Raw genomic sequence first — 16,004 nt, 5'->3', positions numbered from 1 at the left:
TTGCTGATAACCATCTGTCACAAACTACTCCTGACACTCTTCTCCACCCATTCCACCCTGCTTGCACTCACTTTTTCACCTCTCTTCCACAATCCCCATTACTCTGTACCATTGATCCCAAGTATTTTAACTCATCCACCTTCGCCAACTCTACTCCCTGCATCCTCACCATTCCACTGACCTCCCTCTCATTTGCACACATGGATTCTGTCTTGTTCCTACTGACCTTCATTCCTCTCCTCTCCAGAGCATATCTCCACCTCTCCACGGTCTCCTCAACCTGCTCCCTACTATCGCTACAGATCACAATGTCATCAGCAAACATCACAGTCCACAGGGACTCCTGTCTACTCTCATCTGTCAACCGGTCCATCACCATATGCAAATAAGAAAGGGCTCAGAGCTAATCCCTGATGTAATCCCACCTACAAGTTGAATGCATCTGTCACTCCTGCCGCAGACCTTACCACTGTCACACTTCCCTCGTACATATCCTGTATGCTTACGTACTTCTCTGCCACTCCCAACTTCCTCATATAATACCACAGTTCCTCTCGAGGCACCCTGTCATATGCTTTCTCCAGGTCCACAAAGACACAATGCAACTCCTTCTGGCCTTCTCTAAACTTCTCCATCAACATCCTCAGAGCAAACATTGCATCTGTGGTGCTTTTTCTTGGTATGAAACCATACTGCTGCTCACTAATCATCACCTCACTTCTTAACCTAGCTTCCACTACTCTTTCCCATAACTTCATGCTGTGGCTCATCAGTTTTATTCCCCTGTAGTTACTGCAGTCCTGCACATCCCCCTTATTTTTAAATATCTGCACCAGTGCACTTTTTCTCCACTCCTCAGTCATCCTCTTACTTTCCGAGATTCCATTAAATAATATGGTTAAAAACTCCACTGCCATCTCTCCTAAACACCTCCATGCTTCCATAGGTATGTCATCTGGACCAACGGCTTTTCCATTCTTCATCCTCTTCATAGCTGTCCTTACTTCCTCCTTGCTAATCTGTTGCACATCTTGATTCACTATCTCCACATCATCCAACCTCTTCTCTCTCTCATTTTCTTCATTCATCAGCCTCTCAAAGTACTCTTTCCATCTGCTCAACACACTCTCCTCGCTTGTGAGTACGTTTCCATCTTTATCCTTTATCACCCTTACCTGCTGCACATCTTTCCCAGCTCGGTCCCTCTGTCTAGCCAATCGGTACAGGTCCTTTTCTCCCTCCTTAGTGTCCATCCCCTCATTTAATTTATCATACACTTCTTCTTTAGCTTTCGCCATCACTCTCTTCACTTTGCGCCTGATCTCCTTGTACTCTTGTCTACTTTTTGCATCTTCTTTGTCATGTGTAGAAAACATTTTCTTCCTTCGAAAGTTAAGATCATCCGTGATAACAATAACAGAACCTCATTTTAAGGAACGCAGTTTGGAAGTGGCCAGGAGCTACACAAGATGCTGTATATCAGAGCTTTGCATCAATCCGGTGGCGCACTGTGCTGTTCTCTGAAAATATGAGATGCACTGCTGTAGGCCGTCTTTTATTTTTTTTTTATTTAGATTTTCAAAATGGGATTTCATTTAATTTATTACAAATGTTCCTATATTGATTTTGAACACCTTTATTATTTAGTTTGTATTGGTTTACACCTGATCCCACTGTTAAACTGCTACCTTTATTAAAACTATAGACCACTTCTCTTAAATCGAGGGTTTTTTTGCGGGTGTGGTTTCGATTCACCTGTGTGAGCTTCACTTGTCTAACCAATCTTCTAGCAAACCTTCGATATAAGGGGAAAGAGATTGTTAAGAAACTACAGAGAAGAATGCGAGTGAAAGTCTCACCATTTATTATCTAGAAACTGAGCACATAGGAACTGATAGACAAAAACGGGTCACCTGACTAAACACACTGAACATTACAGTTGTTTTATTTTGCTGCCAGATATTCCGGTACAACTGATACATAGGTAAAAAGTTCAAATTAGTACTTACAGAAACTGCACGTAACATACAGTAATATAAAATTGTGGTGAAAATCTATTTATGCCATAAATTCACAATAAAGACATCCGTTTGCAGTAATATTAATTTCAAAAGTAACAATGAGTAACAATACTTCTGTGTGTCATCCGATTGCATCCTCCCAAACATTGCAAACATCCCTCCATCCCTTTAGAAGTTATTTATTTTGGGTTAAATGGTGAAGTGTATGGCTTCTAATGTCATACAAGTTACTGGATCTTTCATGATAATAATATATGGTAGCGGTAAATACTGTCAAATGACATTCTTAATGGCATTAAGATGCGCGAATGACAAACTTGTAACAATAAGACGCTTAGCTTAAAAAAGCAGTGTCAAGTCACCTCACCTTTTTTTATTAACGGTTCTACATAGCTATATCTAATCTTTTGTTAATTTAATTCTTGTACAGTTTTACTCCGAAAATGATGCTGAATTATTAGTAAATATTTAAATCGGTGTGTTGAGTCATTTCAATAGGGTGTAATTCAGTCTGTCGAAAAATATTTTAAAAATGATACTATAAACGTGTGCGACAAAAATCTAAAGTTTTGTTTTTGGCAAAATTACAATAAATAAAAATTCTAAGACTGAATTGCCTATTGCTGTTTAAGGTACTGAAGTGTGTGAACAGTGTATTTATTTCTCTCGAAAACACATTTCATATTTTTCTCATTTTCATATCCATTTTTCAGCTGAAAAAAAATTAAATCACACATGGATAGTCTTCTGTACTTATACACATCTATCCACACAGCTCAAGTCGCAGAGAAGATTCTCAGAGCTCAAGTGTGTTTATCTCGATATGAGATGCCTGGAATTGTAGAGGGTAAATAATATATTGTCATTTGGAATACATAAATGTCATGTGTATTCTGTGTCTACAACGATCTATGTAAATGTAGGATGACAGGAAATGCGAGGCAGGAACTGGTGTTGACAAAGCTGAGGGGGGAGATGTAAGGTTTCTAAACTCTTTTGGGATTTCCCCCAACTGGATGACACACCAAACAGCATCTGAAAGTGCGATTGTCGAGTCTGTGGAAGACAGTCTATCAATTGCCGGTGCAACCGCAGGCTGATAGCGCTGTAGTGGCTCGCCGTGAAAGCAAATCCAAAAAGATTGCGGTTGCGCTATAAGCGCCTGCCATCATTGGGTATGCAAGGGACATTATAAATGAAGGGAACAGCATTACTTGGCCACTAACCTGGCCATGACCCTGCCTGATTGCTGTGTCTGTGTATAGGAGAGTGGTAGATCCCACTGCAATAAATAGCTGTTCCGTTCAAGCGGAATAAAGCTGGTTTTGCTAAAGTACTGAGACTCAGCCTCTTGTTTTGGGGTGCAAGACAAGGACTCACATGTCACAACATGAAAAATATTTCTGTACTAGTTATGTGTTCAACAATTCCTGCCTCACATTTCCTGTCATTCTACATTTACATAGTTCATTGAAGACACAGAACACACGTGAAGTGCATGTGTTCTAAATAATGATATATTATTTACTCTCTACAACTCCAGGCACCTCACACCCAACTAAACAGACTTGAGCTGGGAAAACTTTTTATCCAAGTTGAGCTGTTGTTGTTTAAAAAACTACTGAAAACACATTATTTTAACATGGCCTTCTCATAACTTCACTTTAATTTAATCCTGATACTCTGTATATCTAATTCATTATAATAACTATTCATTCAAAATCTGTACTAACCCCTAGTCTCTCTTCTGTTTCCTTTTCCGGTGTCCTGTTGGTGGTGGCGTGCGCCACCACCATCTACCCAAAGCACCATGATGTTCCAACAATGATGGATGGATTAAAAGCCAGAAGTATGTATGACCATCAGCATCAAGTGACTCCGTGAAAAACCCGAACTACAAAGAGGACTATTTCATTTATGTTAGGTAGAATTCCCAAAGGGGACTGGGCGGTCTCGTGGCCTGGAACCCCTACAGATTTTATTTTTTTCTCCAGCCTTCTGGAGTTTTTTTTTGTTTTTTCTGTCCACCCTGGCCATCGGACCTTACTCCTTTCTATGTTAATTAATGTTGTCTTATTTTAATTTCTTATTTTGTCTTTTATTTTTCTTCTCTTCATTATGTAAAGCACTTTGAGCTATTTTTTGTATGAAAATGTGCTATATAAATAAATGTTGTTGTTGTTGTTGTGGCGGGGGGTTGGGGTAGCTGGCTGCTTGCTGCTTGTGCTGATTGACACATTTACAAAACAAAAGATGCTAATGGAGAGGTGTGAAGGAATTTAAGGTGGCCCGGGATTATTAGTTTTTCTGTAGGTTTCAGAGGATTCTAATGTTAAAGGAGTGATACAGTAGTTGCAAAAAGCACCCATTAAAGAATATCAAGGAAAAGATTAAAATGTTAGCCAATTACTTCACTCTGGAGAAATGGTGTTCTGAGTCCAAGAATGAGCTTAGCTTGTTTTGTTTTACTTTGAAAGGTTGTATTTGAACAAATGAGAAAAAACACAAAGTGATCAATGTGACCTTTATCAAGGAAAGTTAAATGTTCTACAGTAAGCTTTGTAAGGATTTTCAACCTAATAATTCAAAAGTGCAAACAATAACAGCTGAGTTTCCTGAAATCAATTACTCCTAGTAAGTACTCCTAATAAGTATAAGATAATTCTTTGTTAACTCTGCATCTGAATCATTTCAAGTCCATTGAACAACAACTGATTGACAGTATTTTCACTATATAGTGATATTTTGGTAGTTAAATTAAATAAATATTTAATATATAAAAGCTTATTCCCATCACTAAAAAATATTGAATTTTTCCTCAAAAGTATTGCATTATATCGCAGTACTTATAAGGTTATTTTACAATAATTATTGCATTATTTTACAAAGATATTGCCTGATTCTGCCAGTAACATTGTGCATCAGTTATTTTGTTCTATTTTTTCAAAACATTGATGGATTGTATAATTTTGATCTGGATAAAACAAGATTGGTATTTGAAAATCCGTGGATTACAAATCAGTGATATATATATATATTATTGTCACACACGTGTTTAGGAGACAACTAAAGGGCTTGAATACATGTGATTCCACACCAGACCAGGGGGTGGCGAAGTGCACTAATTTTCCCCTCTCGATCTTTTGCAGACCATTCTAGGGAAATCCCGCCTGGCTCTGGGGCAGCCAACGATGTCACTTCCAGTTCAGGTATTGATGACATCACTTCCTCCACTGGCCTTTAAAGCTGCCATCTTGTCTCAAGAGAATCAGTTCTGTTTTGGACTCTTATGTGAACATGTTAACTTTGTTAAATCAATTTTGCAGCCAGGAACAATTATATGGGTGGCTGCCCCAAACCTTTGCAACATCTTGTGGTCGTTTTTGTGACAGTGGTGTAGTCGGCAGGATAGAAAAAATCCAGAAGAGAACAGGACTGGACCTAAATAATGAAGAGGTGGGAGAGTACCTGGGCCGAGCTTCCGGGTGGGGGTTGCGTCTCGGATTTCGGAAAGAACCGGTGCAAACTCCGCTCCCTGTGTCTGATTCTGGGCCACCTAAATCAAATAGGGAGAGTGTCGATGGGACATTCAGACGTGGACTGGTCTCTATGGAGGAAGCGATGGGGACCTATTATGCTCTCTCGGAGGAGAGAGCTGTCCTCCCCACCGCGGCTAAGGCCATGGAGCAAAGTGGGAATTCCCCAGACCAACAGGTGAGGAAATTGCAGGAATGGAGATTTGACCCTGAGTGGTCTACCCGAGAGTAGCATGATGCTCTCTGGGAAGAGGTGGCAGGTTGGCTAAGACCCAATAAATGCAGCACCTTCCAAATCATCAAGAAAGTGGCCTACGTTTATATTAATAAATAACCTGCCAAAGCATTTCACCCAACCGGTCTGGGGAGAGTTTTCTAAACATAAACGAGCTCATTGAGCTCATCGATACATCTAGGGCAGCCTTGCAATTTGGGAGAGCAGAACGGGCCTTAAGCGAACACAGCAGAGATTATGTCCCTCTTAATCTGCCCTCTCGGCATAAACCGGAGTTTGCACTGGAGCCCCGAATCCGTGGGTGCGGCCCTCGCTCGGGGGCAAGGCAGAATGTAAATGGAGAGAGGGGGGGTGGATTGTGTGCACTTTCAAACCCCTTCTTAATGGCTCATACGGGAAAGGTAATAGTAAACAGTTTCAAAGTAAAAGCTCTTTTTGATTCCGTCAGAAACATTTCTATTGTTGATCGCCAATATGTACTACCGCGACAGTGGTTAAAAATAAAGACCAGTATTACCTGTGTACACGGAGATATCCGCTGCTATAAATCCGCCTGATGTTTCATCAGCCACGGAGGATCACTTAAAAGAATCACCGTAGCGGTCCTCCCAAATACACCGTTCGCTGTGATTCTCAGGTGAGACTGGTCTTATATTAAAAGCGGTGAAGTACTGATCCCTTCTAATCCGAAATTGGGCCTAGTTACAGACGAGAATCCTCCATCTCAGGTTGTCTTCACACCGTGTACTCAGCCGGTGGAGAGAGATATGGGAGACCAAGAGGAAGATGGGGAACTTCCTGGACCATCACGGACCACTCCGTCATCTGTCCACGTCTCGCCAGAACGGGATGACTCTCCGTCCCTTGTGGTCAGACCAGACTCTCTCTCAGATCTGAGCTTCCAATTTAGACAAACACTGGCCTCATTTAAAAGGGAACAATGGAATGATGATTCTCTTAAATTTGCAAAGAATGCAGTGATTCTCATCAACGGCCAAAGCACTCTTCAGCCCATGCCACAGGGGCCCCACTTTGTTATAGAAAATGATTTATTATATCGGGTCAGTGAGCACGAGGGGGAGGTGCAGAAGCTGTTGCTAATCCCATGAACTTTCCGGCGGCAAGTTTGATAGTTAGCGCACGCTCACCTTCTAGGAGGTCACCTGGGCACCGAGAAAACATTACAGCATATTAAGCTCCGTTGCTATTGGCCGGGAATTAACGAAGAGGTTCGTCACTTCTGTATTTCGTGTCCAGAATGTCAGTTGCGGCAAATTCCTAGGAATTGCGGCAAATTCCCTTAATTGATGTCCTATTTGAAAGGATAGGGGTTGACATAGTGGGACCCTGGAACCCTCGGCCCGAGGACATAAATATATATTAGTCCTCGTGGATTATGCAACCCGATATCCAGAAGCTGTTCCGTTGCGCTCAGCTAATTCTAAAGCAATCACACGGGAACTAATGGGGGTCTTTGCGCGAATTGGGGTTCCTAAAAAAGTCCTTACGGACTAAGGGACGCCATTTACCTCAGAGACGTTCAGGGAAATGGCCAAGTTACTTAAAATAAAGCATTTGAAAAGCGCGGTGTATCATCCTCAAACCGACGGTCTAGTCGAGAGGTTTAATCAGACTCTCAAACAGATGCTTCGCACGGTGGTCAGCGGGGATGGAAGGAACTGGGATCAACTCCTCCCCCTCATACTCTTTGCCTACAGGGAAATCCCTCAAGCCTCAACGGGGTTCTCACCCTTTGAATTATTATATGGACGACAACCCCTGGGCATATTGCACATTTTAAAAGAAGGTTGGGAAGGAGAGGCTCTTCCCTCGACTAATATTTTGGAATATATCTCGCAATTACACGATAGATTTAAGAAAATTCAGCCCATACTAAAAAGTCACATGGAGGAGGCGCAAGCAGCACAGGCCCACATTATGACCGTGGCATGACACTTCGGGAGTTCCCACCTCCCACTCTAAACTACTTGCCCACTGGCAAGGACCATACGAAATTGAGGAGAGAAAAGGACTCGTCGACTATTTGGTGAAACAGCCCAATCATCGACCGAGTGAGCGGATATGTCATGTGAATCTGCTGAAAACGTGGAAGGAAAGGGACACTGATCCCACCTCCGGCCAGCCCAGCTCCTTCTTTGCTCAGACTAACACACTTAACTTCGGGTCTAACTTGAATACCTGACAGAGGCGAGAGCTCGTAGCAGTTATCTCGTCCGTCCCAGAGGTGGTAGACGAAAACGACGGAAGGACCTCTCTGATTGCCCACAATATTGTGACTGAACCAGGGGTTATAGTCCGAGAACACCCCTATCGTCTTCCAGAGGCAAAGAAGGCTGAAGTGGAACTGGTAATCAAGTGGATGCTGGACCTAGGAGTCATAGAGGAGAGTCATAGTCCCTGGTCCAGCCCAATTTTCTTGGTTTCTAAGCCCGACGGGAGCTGGAGGTTTTGCAGTGACTTCCGTCGGCTTAATCAGGTCTCACAATTTGATGCTAATCCAATGCCTCGAGTGGACGACCTCCTTGAGAGGCTTGGACAGGCTGAATATCTGACCACACTTGACATGACCAAAGGGTACTGGCAGTTTCTTTTAACGGATTCAGCAAAGGTTAAAACTGTGTTTAGCACTCCTAGAGGGCACTGGCAGTATTGTGTCCTTCCATTCGGGTTACATGGGGCTCCTGCGACTTTCCACCATCCGGTGGACAAAGTGCTCCGCCCCCATAACACGTATAGTTTCCCTACAAAAAATCCAAAATTTGCAATGTTAAACTTGTCTTTCCAGATCTTAAAATGTCCCAGAATTGTTTCTTCTGAAAACCATGAAATCTCTGCCCTTAACACAGTTGGCCATGAAGCTGTGACTTAGGCATTCTCATCAATCGATCTGGTTCTGCAACACCACAACTCTAGTGCTGGCTGTCTTTGCTTCACAGACAATGAACGGGGTTAAGTAGTCATTTTTTCAGTGGATGGCAGTAATTATCCAATTATTACTGCCATATGGGAAAGCAATGATGCTCACAGCCTTATAGACAATTATCACGGCTTGATTTTGTTTAAGAAGTCTTGATGATTCAAATTCCTGAAGGAACTAATGACCTTGATGCAGCATTACACCTCCAATAAAACTTTCAACAAAAATAAATAAACAAATACACTTCCATGTAATGGCAGCACGGTGGTGCAGTGGTAACACTGCTGCCTCGCAGTAAGGAGACCTGGGTTTAGGATATAGTTGGTTGGGTAATGACTGACTGACTGACTTCCATGTAAACAGTAATTTTTCATGTAGCTGATGGAAAGGGGTCACTGACTTTCAAAATCTTTTGACCGCTCAGCTGAAAAGCAAAAGGAATCCTGTAAGAAAATTGTAGTGATAGGTGTTGAGAAAGTTCAACATGTATAGAAATCCACCATTTGCATGGAATACATAATGATAAAACAGAAGTAACCAATATTTTAATGCCATGCAGGAACTGTTAAAAAATAAAAAAGAATAACTGTCCAATTAAGTAATGTAAATGAGGTCTGGGCTCAGTACGGTAGGTTGGTGTTGGAAATGTGGTTCAGATAAAGTCTGAAAGCCAGTAGACATGATCAGATGTCTGGCCACGGGAGTTGCCGCTATTAATTCCACAGTTGCACAACTTTACTGTTGTAAACTCCTACTTCCATGTGGTATAGAGGTAAGAAATCACTCCAACCACAGTCTGAACTCAGAAAGCACTTCAATTCCTGTTGCTGTTGTCTGTAACCAAAGTAAATACATACACTATGTCACAACTTTACAAACAAGTGCACATTTTAACTACTCTGTGTGTCTAAGTTTAACAAATACTTGAACCTCTTTAAATCCTATTACTTGAAAAAATATACTTTTTATCAAGGACACACATCATTAACGGCTCAAGTGATATGGGAAAAGGATGAACTGATCTCACAATGTACAGCAAGTAAACAAAGGAACGGTTTTCCAATGTTCTGCCTTTAGAGGTCGTCATTTAACATGGCAAAGGACTTTTGGACAGAGTAACATTGTTAAATGCCTGTGAGTCTTCTTAATTATGTTATGCTTGTTCCTCCATTAGGCATTAAATTCAAGTATTACTTGAGAAAAAAAACTTCAAATTACTAGACAATTTTAAGATCAGTGTGTAGAAAAACAAAATTTTGAGTGCAGGCTTGTCATCTTCATAATGAAATAGACTGAACAAATGAGTAGCAGCAAGGACACCAAATCTTCATTGAAGTGTTGCAATCCTGGAACAGGTTCTGCTTATAAAACAGAAGATACTGTTTCATCATTTCATCCAGAAACCATTGAATGAAATACAGTGAGAAAGTTCTATTATAGATTGATCTTGTGAAACTGTGATTACTGCTGGCTAGACTGATTGATTCTGTGCATAAAATATTGGTGTTTGCATATTGGTATCTTTAATATTTATCCATTTACTCTGAATAGCTGAAACATGGCATAATAAAGTGAATTACTGAGATGTGAACCTTTACACTCTTTCCATTGAATCTTTGCTACAATCTGTCTGCAGCTAGGAGTTTGACTCTAACCTGCCCCAGAAAAAAAAAACAGTACACTAACTGGATCCAAAAAAACAGAAATAAAAAAAAATATATAAGAAAATGTACAGTTCTAACCAAAAGTTTGCAATTGCTTTGTGATAATTTCACTTCATTAAGTATTGCAACACAGAAGTGGAAACAGGTGACTTAAAAATAGCTTGATTACTTGGTTATGACATAATCACAGCTAAGGCAATTTACAACACAAGTTCAATAAATATAAATATGTATCAGCTACAATTTTCAGATTGTTGGAATGAATTTAATAGTGCATATGAACCAATTCACATACTCCAGAAAATAAAAATTCAGTTGAAATGTAATTTAAAATTAAATAAACAGAAAGGGCAAGAGTATTGGATCTTGGAAGATGCATCCTAAACATTTGTTTCTAAATTACAACATAGTGTTGTAAGATATTTAAAACACATTTTGAGACAGTCAGCAAGTTTCTCAAAGGCCTTACACTAGTTGAGAGGAACTTGTAAGATTCCCTCTGGCTTTCTCGAAAGGAGTGATTCATGTGATCATATGTGATAGCTATTGCACTCTAGTGTGGAATTATATGTTACAAATAAACTGTTAATTGGAATAATTTTTACACTTGCTACAGATTTGTATTATTGAACTGTACTATAATGATGTGTAGTTTGCACCTAGATTTTCTTGCACTATGGGGCTGTCTTTATTGTGAATGACTGTGTGAGGAGTACATAGGAGTAGATGGGATGGAACATAAAACAGCGTTTTCAAGGTATAAGGTGTCATATCTCTGCCTCCCAACAACAACAAACGACACTGACTTTTACAATGATCTATAACATGGTCTGCAAACAGCCAAAAGAGATTTTTGTGGGTCTCCAAATACATATGATCGTGGCACATTATAATTAAAATCCCAATTAACGAGTGTGAAATGTTTGTAGAAAACGTTTTCTTGCTTAGCATGTGCAGATCATCCGAGATAACAGCAATATAACCCTTTATACGGAACGCTATTTCTAGTACATTTCATTAATTACAAATTTTCCTACATTGACTTCGAATGCCTAATTTACATTGTTTTACACCTGATCCCTCTTTCAAACTACTACTTTTACGAAAACTTCTAAAATCAAAATTTTTTTAAAATATTTTTGTTTGACCTGTGTGAGGTTCTCTTGTCTTACTGATCTTCTTGCAAACCTTCAAGAAAAAGAGCAAAGAGCTTGTTGAGAAAATAAAGAGGAAAACACGAGTGAAACTCCTACCATTTGTTATCGAGGAACTGATCCCATATGAGACTAAAATGATAAAGACAAGTTACCTGACTAATCAGACTAAACATTACCGTCTTTTTCTTCTCTCCTTTTTTTTTTTTTTTTTTTTGCTGCCTAACAAAATAAAGCCTAGCTTCCGGTGGAATCGATAAATTAGTAAAATGTACAAATTAATGTATACACAAACTGCACATATCTATAAAATCAAGCTGAAACGGTATATACAGTATTATGCAATAAATACACAATAAAGACATCGACTTGCAATAACAATTTCAAAAGTCGAAGAGCAACAAAATACTGTCAAATAATGACAAACTTGTTACAGGAAATTACTAAACATAAAAAATAAAAAAAACAATGGCAAGTCACCGTTGATTTTTTTCTTTACGGCTATGCAAGAGACAATCTTATAAAGTAATTTTAATGCTAAATTCATATCTAATTTCAATAGAATATCAGTTTCTTATAGTTACTTAGAATATACTGTAGTATACTCTTTTACCCCCTATAAATTAACATCAAATTGAAGTTCCTTTGGTATAACTTTGAAACGAGTGTTAATTAAGCGAGTTGGGAAATCGTCCTATTGCTATCGTAGACTGTTAGATATGTTTGCAACAACAGATTGGCACGCAGTTTTCTGACCATTTTGATATGAACATATGAAAGTACAACTGTATGACCAAACATAAATAATCATGAAACGAGATAAGTAAACCTTAAACAGAAATTTCTTTGAACAAGAACTTTTCTTTTCTTTAATATCATATTCTTCTTTTTATCTCTCTCTCTTTTTGTGTGAATTGTTTTGTTTTGAAACTTGACTAAAACTTTTAAAACGAATATATTTGGTCTCTACAATTATTTGAAAACGCATCACCCTGGTGCAAGAATTGTCCTGTGAAGCAGACTTAAAGCTGCAGAACTTTGGTAATTTGTGGCAAATGCAGCTACAGGCTATATTTAAAGTTGTGCTAATTATTAGTACAAATTCTGGAAAATTTCCTGCATGGGAACTATTAGTAAATATTTCAATCCGTAAGTTGAGACATCTCAATAGGATGTAATTCAGTCTCATTCGAAATTTTTCTTTTTATTATTAAATGATAATTTAAAAGAGCTCGAATAAAATCGTATCTTTTGTTTTTGACAGAATTACAGTGATAAGTAAAATTGCTAAGTTTGAATGGCATATTGTCGTTTAAATAAGGAATTAAAGTATATGAGCAACTACAAAAGAAAAGTCACTCATTTTCATCATTCAGTTAATATATATATATATATGTACGCCTGATGAGCCCAGAATGAAGGCCAAACACGTGTCGCGTACTCTTTGCATTTATTTGACAGTAAACTATTTCAACCATATATATATATATATATATATCACGCGCAGATAATCAATCTGCTGTACTTTTTCACGTCAGTAAAATATATACAGTAATCCCTCCCTATATCGCGCTTCGACTTTCGCGGCTTCACTCTATCGTGGATTTTATATGTAAGCATATTTAAATATATATCGCGGATTTTTTGCTGGTTCGCGGATTTCTGCGGACAATGGGTCTTTTAATTTCTGGTACATGCTTCCTCAGTTGGTTTGCCCAGTTGATTTCATACAAGGGACGCTATTGGCAGATGGCTGAGATGCTACCCAATCAGAGCATGTATTATATTAAATAAAACTCCTCAAATATATTGTGAGCACATGGGCTGTTCGCACCCCAAGAAGATTCGGCCGCTCCTCAAAAAACACTGAAAGATTACCTTCACATTGCTTTCTTCCTTGCTGGGCTTAAATGTGGCTGTTTTGTCAAGCGATATGCTTCCTGCATGGTGCTTCGCATACTTAAAAGCTCGAACGGCACTTATTGATTTTTAATTGTTTGTTTTTCTCTGTCTCTCTCTCTCACTGACATTCTGTGCTCCTGACGGAGGGGGTGTGAGCAGGGGGGGCTGTTCGCACCACTAGACGATACGGACGCTCCTCTAAAAAAATGCTGAAAGGCTACCTTTACATTGCTCCCTTCCTAGCAGCTGCGTTGTCCGGCGGTGCTTCGAATACTTAAAAGCCCAAACAGCCCTATTGATTTCTGATTGTTTGCTTTTTTCTCTCTATCAACTCTGACATTATCTGCTCCTGACGGGCACTCCCTTGAAGAGGAAGATATGTTTGCATTCTTTTAATTGTGAGACGGAACTGTCATCTCTGTCTTGTTATGGAGCACAGTTTAAACTTTTGAAAAAGAGACAAATGTTTGTTTGCAGTGTTTGAATAAAGTTCCTGTCTTCTCTACAACCTCCTGTGTTTCTGTGCAAATCTGTGACCCAAGCATGACAATATAAAAATAACCATATAAACATATGGTTTCTACTTCGCGGATTTTCACCTTTCGCGGGGGTCTGGAACGCAACCCCCGCGATAAAGGAGGGATTACTGTAGGTACATTTGCAAGCCATTATGAAATACTAACCATTTATACTGAATATTTGTAATTTTCATTCAATTACTGCAGTAGTAGGCAACCTTGATCTGTTATACATATAAACAGTAGTTATAATAATTGTATAAAACAGCGCTTCTAAGTGATGAAGTGCATTTCATATGAGGGCTATATCGGAAAATAACACAATTGCGGGTATGGTAAAGTTTGCATCCACAGTTTATTTTCTTGCACTTAATGCTTTCTATGACCAGGGATATTCGCATATTTTTCATTTTATAGATTTACAATACCTTTATGCTAAAATGAATACACTTAATTCGTTTGTGGGAAGTGTCTAACTTTTATTCATCGACTACATAGCTGTAATACACAAACAGACATATAAAAGGTATAACTGAATATACTACGGTGCCAGAACAATACAAAAATCGACGGTCACTAATGCTCATTCATTAAACTGATCAGTGATGATCCCGGATTACATATTTTACACGTTATTAAAAGTTTAAATGATTTTCTAAACCAGGGGTAAAACAGAGCATATATGATTGGATTAAGACCAGAGTTAATATTTCCTATCCATATGCACGCCCAGGATACTACAGAAGACACAGCAAAATTCATGAACTGGTTTAGGAGAGAACACACGTAGAATGGAAGCCAACAAAGAAAAAAAACAGTGACTACTATACCTAATGTTTTTGCTGCTTTTCTTTCCGATTTTTTAGAAATATTCTTGTTCTTTTCCACAGAGTTCTTTTGCTGAGTAGATATTGCCCTTGCGTGCCGTTTTGCAATTAGAAAAATTTTCGCATAAAGTGTTATCATTACAGAAACCGGTAGAAGAAACGAATATATAAGATCAATTGTAGCGCATGTCGAATTGGACACAAGAACACAATCACCTGGACAAGGGTCCACTCCAATAACTCCTTCAGTATTTCCATTATTAAACATCATCAGACAGATATAAGAGAAGGTTGAGATCCAGATGGCTGAAACAGCCAGAGCGCCGATTCGAACTGTTATTTTATTTGAATATGTTAATGGGTGACAAATAGCGATGTATCGGTCAATAGCAATCACAGCCAAATTAATAATTGAAACTGTTGTTAAAACAGCCATGCAGATTGTATATATAAAGCAAAATACTTCACCAAAGTACCAACAAGTTTCTATAGACTGAATGATCATAATGGGCATAATTAAAACACCAACAAAAAAATCTGCTACGGCCAAAGACAGTACTAGGAGATTGGTTGGTGTATGAAGCTGCTTGAAATGTGATATAGAAATAATCACTACTAAATTTCCACACAACGTTACTACTACCAAAACGCCCGCCAGAATGTAAAGCAGCACGGAAACAGAAGGCGTTCGAACTTCTTTTGTGCAGGAGACATTGCCTGGATAGTAACAGTAATACTCCACGTGATCGATTAGCTCGTCTTGCATCGCAGTCGACAAGAGGTCGGCGATCAGATATCTGAAGTAGCTGCTCTGTCACATTATTTTAAAGTGCGATCCTGTAATAAACACGGGAGGCACTGCGTCGGAGGTGCTTTTATATCCGTAACAGGCACTCATCACTAGTGAGCCTCTAATTAAGCAAATGCCATGAGACTGCTAGTGTTTTGATTTAAGAAATTGGTACTTGATTACTGTTGACCACATTGTCTTTTTTTAACATTCTCGTATTTATTTTCTTAACCACTTTTAAGTTTTCACACGTGAATAATGACTAATTAATTGTATCAAAACAGACAGATTCAAGGCCACCTCCTGTGTATTTAATTTGTTCATTTGGGTCATCACCTTTTAAACAAATTAATGAAAGTATACGTATACTGATTTGAAAGTCATTGTCATTTGCATTTGTTATGCTTTTTAAAAAGCGA

This window comes from Erpetoichthys calabaricus, chromosome 3 (assembly GCF_900747795.2).
Source record: "Erpetoichthys calabaricus chromosome 3, fErpCal1.3, whole genome shotgun sequence".
NCBI lineage: Eukaryota > Metazoa > Chordata > Cladistia > Polypteriformes > Polypteridae > Erpetoichthys > Erpetoichthys calabaricus.
This window is presented reverse-complemented; position numbering follows the sequence as displayed.